At 51.8% G+C, this 9,029-nt stretch overlaps 1 non-coding gene across 1 annotated transcript; it reads right to left on the bottom strand.

Annotated features, from left to right (window-relative positions):
- Positions 1 to 515: 515 nt before the first annotated feature.
- Positions 516 to 657, bottom strand: LOC146867943 (U4 spliceosomal RNA). The gene has a single exon (XR_014968650.1). It is a non-coding gene; the product is annotated as a U4 spliceosomal RNA (small nuclear RNA).
- Between the last annotated feature and the right edge of the window lie 8,372 nt (positions 658 to 9,029).

The following is a 9,029-nucleotide window of genomic DNA, read 5'->3' as shown; positions in this document are numbered from 1 at the left end:
TGTCTGTGTCCCCTTACAGCAATACCCTCCGTCTCGCCTCCTTCTGGTCTAGTATGAAGAGCACCCCACTATGTACTCCTATGATGAAAAACCAGGTTAGCATATGCTATGGATAAACAACAATAAACTTGGATCAAACTCATACAGTCTTGATATTCACCGTAATAATCCCTATGTGCCACACACAGTTACCTTGTTATATGATGCCACTATAAACACCCCTTAAATGCCCCCTGCCACTCAGGATACTCATATAATTTGCCCCGAATCACAAAAATTGCCAATGTCACAAAGAAATGCGATCCAAAATTGTAACCTCCTGTTATTAAGTGATTTGGCCAATATCACAGGATGTTGAGGGGACTCCGGGAGTCAAACCTAGTTCCCCCATTCTATAGTCTGCAGCTCTAACCGCTAGCCCACATTGTTTTCCCCTACTGCCTTTAAGGAATTGGCCTTTTCGGTCCAAAGCTCTCCCAACTGAGCTATATTATCCTGCTGCAATAAATTACCAGTCTCCTTGGAGACTATCGATAAAATTGTACAGTTGATTATACTTCAAGTCACCACCGCCGGATATTGAGTAAAGTTTTCAATAAACAATAATCGCGCCTACGTTAGACCTCATTAGCTATGATACTGCCACTGCGCAAAGCTCCTACAAAGCCACACTGATTCTGTGAATATTTCCACCGATTCCCCCTTCCCGGTACCTTGAAGGCGCGTGCGCGCACCTTACTTAAACCCCCGGTTCACCGTTCAACTTCCCAGGTATCTGCCGGCTCCGTCCTCCACACGTTTACGCCAGCTCCCGCTTCCGCTCTCTGCTGGATCAACGACCACGATCCGCGTCGGGAAAAAAGACAGGAACCGCCGGCCACCGCGTCACTTGGAACCTGTAACAAGAAAAGAAAGCAAAATGTTTACAGCCTCCTAGAGGCTGGGTGAGGCAGACCTGGGAGCGCGGGACAAAGAGACCGACTCCCGCGCTCCCCGGTCTTTTAACCCTTAGTCCAGGCCAGGCTGGTTCTAACCGGCCTGACCCCTGCTCCCCTTGACCCAGAAGCGACTCAATCGCTTCCGGGTCAAGGGGGAGCCCCTTCAGGTCAATCCCCGATGTGGCGCATCCACCGCGTCAGGATGACGCAGCAAAGCGCGCCCCATCAGGGAGAGCAGGCAAGGGGGCCGGTGCCCCGCCATATCTGCGGCAGGGCCGATGACGGCCCCCGCCTTTTTCGATGTAGTGGATAGCGCCAATGGGCTCCTGGAGGGGGCTGGGTACCCGCAGCAACGTCACGGTGGGGTGCGAGTGCCGGTAGCTTCCAGAAGTATACCAAGGGGTGGTATTGATGGCGGCAATCAAGAACCAGTAGCAGGCTGATTCCTTGGATCTCGGCTAACAATTTGTTGCTGTTCGGGAGTTTTGTAGGCGTTGGGAGTCATTAGCGGAGGTGCGAAGGGCTGTTTCAGCCACTCAGGCGGAGGATCTGGACTTACTGCTAGGGCGGTCTCCCAAGAAGCCGGGGAGCCAGGTACGAGTTTCAGCATGAGGCTCAACAATTTGCATTACGGGACGCATCGCTCCATTCGCATGGTGTGTATCCCTCTGTTGCATGAGTGGTGCTCATGCAAAGGGCTCTGATTACCTTATTGCAATTTAGGTATGGGGTTTGAAAAAAGGGACAGAGTTGTAGGTTGGGGTGGTCACTTTGACGAGATGGTATTACAGTAAGACACTCAAAGCACAGGGCATTTGGGGCGAAGTAGCTTGACTGAACTTCGATACTGTTTGATGGACTACTGGACATGCTGGACCCATGATTGGGTGCGTGTTTCGGCAGGGACACTCAACATTTTATGATTCAGCGGCAAATCACTTAGGTTCGCCGGGTATGTGTTTGTTAATTGGGTAGGTGGTGGTTAATAATTTGACAGTGTTAAGAGGGCTAAATTCGCCTGTACAATTATAGTACAATAAGGCGCGCTGTGAGGGGCTGTGTTGCATTTCTGTGGCTTAGTCTTCAGGGAGATTGGCGTCACCAGCAGCGAGATGCCATCCAAAACACGAGTGGGAAGGAGTGCAGTAGGGACACATAGTGTCACAGCGGGAGCTGAGGGTATGTGAGTGGTAGGGGGCTTCAGGAATCTTGTGTGGGGGAGCAGCGAGTGGAAAGTGATGACTAATGGGGTATTCATGAGGACGCATCGTCCTGGGAGTGACGAATGTGTGGTGATGTATTAGGTTACACTCCAAAGGTTCCTACAAAACAGGCATTAATGTGGGCCTGTAATCACGCCGCCTGACTGCGTGGAGAAACGATGCATGCGGTGGAACAACCTCTTTCCTCTGGCCACCAATGGTGTAGTAAAGGCAATGAGATCCATCCTCAAGAGTACGCTGCTCTGAGAGACAGAGTTGTACCTACTGAGAGGAAGCGCAGGGGGAAAGAGCGCAAGGGGGTCAAGGGGTCTCTCCGGATATGCGCTAGGTCGTGAGTGGGGCATTGTGGGTAGCGGAGATAGCTTCTCCCTTAAGGCTCTCTGCCCATGCTCCATCTCGAGGTTCCATTCTCATATGCTGCATTTCCCCCTCTAGTGTAGAGCGCCCATGTGCTAGGGGTGCGATGTGGACCATACGCATGCATGCAGTCTGACATGGAACAGGATCAGTCCCTTTCTTGAATGGGTGTCAGAGGCACCCTTATCACGGGGGCCGCCTTGCGGGCCTGAGTTTGCCCATCTGAGCAGCATTTAATTCCTTTCATTTAGCCCCATCTCTTCTGTTTCTTGTAATTTCTGTGCCCACCCAACTTACGCCAGGATAGGATCTTTCATGGGTCCATTGCTCGATTTAATTCACGTGGCCGGGATAGAAATACTCCCTCTAGTTTAACAGTGCACTGAATATACTCTGGTGTAGCCCGTCCATCGTATGGTTTTAGTCCCCCTTTCAGCCAATGAGCGAGATTTGAAACTGCTAGTCAGTTACAGGACACAAGTCGATGGTGCACTTGGGTAGATGGCACCGATCCATTATGTTTGAAGGGGAGATGCGGTTCACCCGTTCAAAAGGTGGGATTCCACTGGAGTATGCAGAACGTTGTCTGGGGTAAGTTGCCAACACTTGGACAGTCTCAGCTGCACCGGTGAGTTTTCTGTTCTTGTTCTGGGGAGCAATGTCAGCCAGAGACGAGGCTTAGCTGGTTCCAGCTGCGCACATAACGGGGCGGAAATCGAGGGGCCATCAGGACTCCTGTCAGGCAATGGCTCAGATGGATGGGTTCTCGACATCTCTGAGAGGAATGGGAAGCCAGCCCTAACACAATTGGTAGGGGCCTCACTACGAGTGCACCCCGAGGTCAAGCAAAAATTGCATAGGGCATATAGGCAGGCCCACTTAGGGCAGCTTGCATCTAGCGGGATCGCAAAGCAAGCTTGTGTCTTACGTGAGAGGGGCGGTGATCGGTCTTTTCGAAGCTTAGGGGATACAAAATGAGGGCAATTCTTCCGTGGGGAGTAAGACCTTAGCAGGATACATATTAGCTAACCTCCACGTAGGGGACGGTGCTCTAACGAGCGTACTTTATTTTCCGCTGCATGTGCGGTGGTATGGTAGGGGTCTTGCAGATGGATCAGATTGATAAGAGTATCACGACTCTGTGCACTGGCAAGGTCGGCAGTTCTTGGATGCCGGGATATAGGCAGACAGGCTCACTCCCAGGGGGAGGTTCAAACCTGACCCTAATGGAAGGGGGATGGTAGTGGAGCACAAATCAAACATAAAGGGTTAGAGTGGGCTGGTAGATGATCTTGGGAGAATACAGTTCCATCTGTCCTGAGGTGCAAACTCTTGCATAGTTGTGCGTAGAATAGTTTGAGCTACCTATTGCAGCAGGGGATGGATCTAGTCTATTACGCAAAACAAAATGGGGGCTGCGGCATGCGCAGCGGGCCTGTTATTTACCAGACGAGATGAAGGTGATATGTCTTCCAAAGATGTGGGGATCACTTGCCCGTGCAATGGGCCACTTATGGTTTGCACCAGTGGCGTGGGTTGAAGCTAGTAGGCTTTGAGAGAGTCTCCCTTCCGTTGGAGTGAGGTGGGCCTTCAGACTGCACACATTCGCCAGCTGGTGGAAGACTCTGTGTGCCATGGGGGACTGCAGTTCCCAGAGTTTGTTATCCTACATTTAGGAGGTAATGAAAGGTTGGGGCTTGGACACAGGGCTGCAAGGGAGGCTCTGTTGTCGGGATTCGCCCAGTTGGGTTTGATGTCCCAAAATAGCATTGTGTCATAGTGCCATGGCGGAAGTGGGGGGCCAGGACTATGGTCAAGTGCCCCCCCCCTTTTTGTTAACGTTATGGCCGAGGGCTGTGAATGCCGGAATGGCCTAGCAGGGCCCGTGGCAGGGGCCTGCTTGGGAATGCACCCACAAATTACCCATAAGGGTCGTATGGGTCATTCCAATGGTGTACACATGTCTACCGGGGACTCAGGCTTGTCGATCCGTGGCATCAGAGAGCCTGATTTGGCTAGGGGCCTGGGGATCGATGGAACTTGGTGGGCAGAAGTTATTTGGTGGTGGGGAGGGCGAAAGACCTGTGGGCCCTGGTCGCCCTTGTGGCGATAAGAAGACCACATAAATTGCCTTACATTGTTAAGGGGAATGCTCCTGCATACTCCCTAGGCCAGCACTGAGGGGGAGATACGGTAAGCTCACCCCAGAGAGAATGGAGACACTGGCTGGGGGCAAGGGTGTCAGCTTACAAACTAGGGCATGGGGCACCAGTCCCTGGTTATACCCTACGAGCCCCGGTGGGCAGCCTGGTGGTGGAGGGATGGGCCCCTAGGGTGGGGGACAAGGACCATATGGCAAGAGGCTCACCTCTCAAGGACGCAGGTGGGTTGCGCCTTACGGGGTTCTCAGTTGGGGGACGTGAGCCTGAAGGCCCCTTAGTGCTGGAGCGATAGAGAACATTCTTTGTCGATAAATTAAGTGCTGTCATTTCTACTGACAGATTATGATGTTATGATCAACATAAATGTAAATATCGTGCAGTGATCGAATTTGATAAATCTATGTTGTATGAAATTTGAATCTTACTGGTTATATATTGTCATGTTTTTTTGTGATGGTTTATAATAAACATGGCCTCTTTTACCCACAGCTCTGGTCGTCAAGTCTTAATTTGTGGGTTCTGATGGGGGCTGGGCCGGGAACAACCTGGGGGGTCCAGGTCCTAAGGACCTATAGGTACCGAGTTAGAGCACAATTCACAACTAGACGGTACATCCTTGCAGCAGAAGTGTTTCCACTGTTCTAGGACTGCTGATTTTGCACTATACAGTAAAAAAATGAGGAGTAAGAAGTGGCAACACTCACCATATTATGAGCTGTGGAGCAGTGAATGCGAAAATATTATTAGTGGGGCGGCATTACTGCATCTAGTGAGCAACTTTACAATAAATGCTAAAATGAGCATTCTTTATATTACTGCACAGTTTTACCATTTGACCTGAATCAGTCAAAAAGCCCCACGCGGCTGGGAATGATCAGGCTATGGTACAAGTATTATACTGTAGTTATATACAGTGCTTACTACTCCTGACGGGGCAGTAAAGTGCTGTGGGGACTATTATGACAAGTATGACGTGTAGTGTTTAATACAGTAGCTTGTCTGGGATTCAGAGTTTCAATAACAGCCAGTTTCCTAATTTGTGAATTAATGAGTGCCAGTGCTCAGAGATCTGCTCTGAAGCCTGCGGCTGGCGCAATTAAATGTAAGAGCACCGAATGCCAAGGTTGTGTAGTCTAAAACCAACCTCATGCCAGGCCTTTAAGTGGGCCGGGTCCATCTGGGTCTCAGACCCGGTAGTAATTAAAAACGGACGTTGAAACAGGTCCCTGTTGTTAGAAATGGCGATTTCTGATTGGCTAGAGCTTGCGCCAAAGCCAGGCAGAAACCACCACTCTAGTCAGGGCTGGGGAGTTACACGCCAAAGATAACCCCTGCTCACCCCCTTGGTAGCTTGGCACGAGCAGTCAGGCTTATCCCGGAGGCGATGTGTAAAGCGTTTGCGCGCGCACCCAGCAACAACACCCAAGAAACTCCACACAAGGTATTATATAAAAATAGCCTTTGTATTACCAAAACACATTAGATAAAAACACACACTTTACAATGTGCCAACAGGCACGGGCAGAGTTTACAAGGGATTATATGTACAGGGGACAGGGCCACATGGACCACTGTCAGGAATTAGCACTTTGTAGAAATTAGCACTTAGAACATAGGAATAATACTTTAGAACATAGCACATACAATCACTGTAGCACTAAATAACACATGTAGCACACGACCAGTAACTACTGGTAACAGGTAAGTACCACCTACGCAACCCTGACCACCTTAGGAAAATATCGCGCAGGGAACCAGGACCTCACTAGCACCATCTGTACTAGGAGCACATACCAAACTCGAGCCTGCACACCCCACGCATCAGGAACTACCAGGGACACATACATTCCCCATGCAATCCTATGGGAGGGCAGGCCTATCTCACCAGATGCACTCAGAGTGCACACGCACTTTACTCTGGGACACAGGGAAAGTGCGCAGAAACCAACAATCACTACCACCAGGTCACCAGTAAAAGCAAAAAGTTCAGGGGTGAACCTGCCAGAAGGGCCAAGTCCAACACAACCCCCTTCCAGCCAAAACGCAGGGCAGACCAATCACCACCGTGATGGACTTCCCTGCTTGGGGCGATAGAACACGGACGCGGGCCCGCAACTGCAGGGACACCCTCCTGTTCTACGCCACGGTGAACCCATGGGATTCCTTCTAAAACCACTGTCCGGACCAACTGGGCTACCCCACTGGTACTCCCAAGCTGTCCGCGGCCAAGACCAGGCCCTAGGCCACCCAGGTGCCACCGGTCTTTGCCTAATCACAGAGTGGGGGGTAGTAACCCATGGCACATAGCGGCCATTCTCCACTCTTCCTGTCTGCAAGACAGGACTAGGCTGCCACTGGTTCTCCAGCCTAGGGTCTATAACCTCAGGCGGACCAGGAGTCTCAGGGAAGGCTCTCCTCCCCCTACTTCTTCTCCTAGGGTTCCTCCTCCTCTGGCGAGGGGTACACCTAGAACGCCATTCCAACCCAGGGTTTAACCCCTCAGGTTGCACCGGGGTCAGAGGTGGGCTCTCCCACCCTCTGCACCCCCTTCCAGAGTCCTGCTCCCTACCAACTGGGGCGGTACCTCTGGAAGAAGAACCGGTCAGGACACTTGTTACAGTAGTCCTACCCTTCAGGTCAGGCTGCTCCTGAACCTGGCCTCCCAACCTCTGGTCTAAAACCTTTGGTGGAATAATTGCCTGGCACTCCAGGACTTCAGGGGACTTACTCGCCATCCCCCTGAGGCTGACACATAACCCATGTGTCGTGTGACTGTCTGTCTGGCGCGAATCTCCCGTCCCCTGTCCACCTGACAGTGCGCAGAGATCCCCCAGAACAGAAGTGGTGTCACCATGGTCACTACACGGGATCCTAGCCCAACTGGGTAGTCCCTGACCCACTGGCTCTTCCCCTGGGAAACTCATCCCCCAATCACTCCTCACCCTGGACTCCTGTACCCTCCCTACCGGAGCTGTACTGCCAGACCCTAGAACCACAGGAGCCCTGTTTACAGGCGCTCCAGGTCCTCTACTCACTAGGTGATCTTCCTCAAATGGACTAACAGGACAGCCTAGGTCCCCAACCTGGTGTTTCCTCAAGAAACCATCCAAGTCCTGAGGCAGGGCTTCGTGCGTCTGGGGACCCTCCGTCACCCTCTCACTCCTGCTCCACTGAGCCAGGCAGTGAGCCCCTACACCCTCCTCGCTATCCTGGGACCTAGCTGGGCTACACTGAGCCTCTTCCACCACGCTGGGCTGGAAGATACCTGAACCACTACTTTTGGAGTCACTCCCTAATGACTCTAGAGAACCTCTAGCACTTTCCCAGCGCTCTGCTTCCTCCGCAAGCTCAAAGGGCTCAGACAATCCACACCCCAACAGGTGTTGGCACAACCCCGGCACACAACAACTGAGCAGGTGTTCTTTTAGAACCAGATTACACAGTATATCAAAATCACTTTTTGTGGGAATCCAATCAAACAGTGCATCCTCACATCCATCCACAAACTCCTCCCAAGTCTGGTGAGACAGTTTCACACTGCCCCTGAATTTTAACCTTAACTCCTCCTCCTGGGGAACAGGTACCAGACTGGGGGAACTGGGACTTCCTACACTGAAATCTATATAGCGGCCACCACTGGACTCAACCCTCCCTGGGGAGCCCAGAAAATTAAAACTGCGCGCAGGGGATAGTCCACCCTCCAGAGCTACTTTGCCTCTGGTGGAGGCCCTCTCCGCCTCCTCTATCCTTTCCTGCGCCAAGACCCTCTCAGTCTCTAGCTGTTGCTTTTTGACCTCCAGCTGCGCCATAGCCTGGGCATGCTCTAACCTGAGCTTTTCTAACGCCAGCTGGTGTTCCCTTTCTTTCCTCCTATCTTCCCACTCCTCTGGGGACAGGAAAAGGGATGGTGTGCTGCTCCTGACACTGGACCCAGCAAGGGACTCCTTATCTACTGGCATCCCTGTCAGGTTACTTTCTTCCTCCTCTTCTGAATCTTCAGGGCTCCCCACAGACCCACCACCCTCCTGGTGTGAGGCCCGGGCCCTTATCCTACTGCGCTCAATACCCCATTGACCATTTTGCCATAGGATCAGGCTGCTTCTAAGTTCGGACTGAGTGTCTGACTCATCCACCCCTATGTCTCTCTCTTCACAGAACCTTACCAACTCCAACATACTGTACCCAAACAGATCACAGAAATCAAAAGCTGGCTCCATTTTGGCGGACGTTCTCGAGAAAAGATTACACAGGGAACCCAGGGGTCTGAGCTTAACAGGAACACACAATTCACAAAAAGGGTTCAGCAAGCTCTCTATCCCAGAGAACTCACACTCACTTGCCTAGTGCCA

This window comes from Triturus cristatus, chromosome 1_2 (assembly GCF_964204655.1).
Source record: "Triturus cristatus chromosome 1_2, aTriCri1.1, whole genome shotgun sequence".
NCBI lineage: Eukaryota > Metazoa > Chordata > Amphibia > Caudata > Salamandridae > Triturus > Triturus cristatus.
This window is presented reverse-complemented; position numbering and strand designations above follow the sequence as displayed.